Below are 1,826 nucleotides of genomic sequence, written 5' to 3'. Positions count from 1 at the left end.
TATGATCATTACAGGAAAGTTCTAAAACAAAACCGAACGAACCCAAACGGCTGTCTTATAAAAGCAATGTGTTTTCTGTCATGAATACTCTAGTTTTTTCTACCCTTAAATATTTTACTCCGAATTTTTTTTTAATTTTGCACAAAACTACTCGAGGGCTATCTGTGCTAGCCGTCCCTAATATAGCAGTGTACGCCTAGAGTGAAGGCAGATAGTCATCACCATCCACCGCCAACTCTTGGGTTACTCTTTTACCAACGAATATTGGGATTGACTGTAACATTATAACGCCCTTACGTCTGAAAGAGCGAGCATGTTTGGCCCGAACGGGATGCGAACCCGCGATCCTCAGATTACGAGTCGCACGCCTTAACACGCTTGGTCATGCCGGGCCTATTTTCCTCCGAACGTCATGAAATTGATCTTAATTGTATTAGGTGAATTTTATAATATTATATTAGGACTTACGGCATTAAAATCATTTTTAATTGCCAAATAGAAACTGATATATGGAAATAAATTAAATGTAACAGGTTTTCAGCACAACACGTCAATTTCATGGATCTGACATGATGAAAGTAAAAAAAGAAAGAGAAGGATACTTATCATTCTGAAAGTGGACTGTGGCCAGAAGTGATGCTTAGTTTATACATATCATTCTGCGCTGGGTGACTGCATCAAGGAGGGGAGAAGAATGATGTCGTCAAAGATGACGATATCACAGTTTCAAAAGTACGTCGTTAGGGACACGTTGCTAGGCCGCCATTGGTGTGACACAGACCATCTCTAGGATGGTCAAAAGGAACGGATGAAAAATCATAGTTTCAAAAGTTGTAAACAGAGGTACTCGTCAGGGACGCGTTGCTAATCCGCCGTGATGCTTAAAGTTGTCATCAGAGTTGTCATTTGTCGTCAGAAATACTTTGTTAGATCGCCTTAACAGGTGGCCATAACGGATGATTACTTCATAAAGTAGAGAACGTGTTTTTAGGCCTGCATGACAGGCGGCCATGACTCTAACAAGTATCATCATGTCGATAATTAATTAATTAAATTGTCATAAAAAGAATGTTTAACTATATTAATTATAATTATTCAGTTAAATCTTTTAAAATTAAAACAAATTAAAAAGTACAAAACTTGATTAGTTAATCCTAAAAAGGAGAGTGAACATTAATTCATTAATTAAATAACAATTAAATCATCCTACGAAAAAGTAGAGGACATGTTTCTAGGCAAATGTGACTCGCACAGTACAAGGCTCTACAAGAATATAATTAATCACTAATTCAATAGCTAATTAAATCATTGATAAGTAAATCAACCTAAAGACGGTGGTTAAGACCATTTCATTTATAAAATAGATGCTTAACGGTAAATAAATTACAAACAATTAGTCCTAGAAAAAACGCTTAATGTTAATTCATCAGTGAATTAAATTTCCTATTCTGAAAGGACTATATCTCATTCAAATCATTAAAGATTTTCAGAAATATAATAAATTGTCAAAAACACTATTTAACATAACACAATTATATACGTTTTTATCACGCACACGATATATGTCTGTATGTTTATATTGCCCTAAAAAAGCACTGTCATATAATGATTAAAACTTATACTTTATACAACGGTTTACTTCGTCAATAAAATGGTTACTATACGACAACACTATTACTAATTTGTGACAAAATAATTTCCACGTTTTACAAAAGGCGCAGGTTCACATATACTTAATTTCTATTGTAACGATAGGATTTTAACAAATACACAGCGACAATATAAGACGTCAACGTATATATTTCATTGTATTAAAATCATTATTT

Source organism: Tachypleus tridentatus, chromosome 1, assembly GCF_004210375.1.
Source record: "Tachypleus tridentatus isolate NWPU-2018 chromosome 1, ASM421037v1, whole genome shotgun sequence".
Taxonomy (NCBI): domain Eukaryota; kingdom Metazoa; phylum Arthropoda; class Merostomata; order Xiphosura; family Limulidae; genus Tachypleus; species Tachypleus tridentatus.
Note: the sequence above shows the minus strand (reverse complement) of the source record.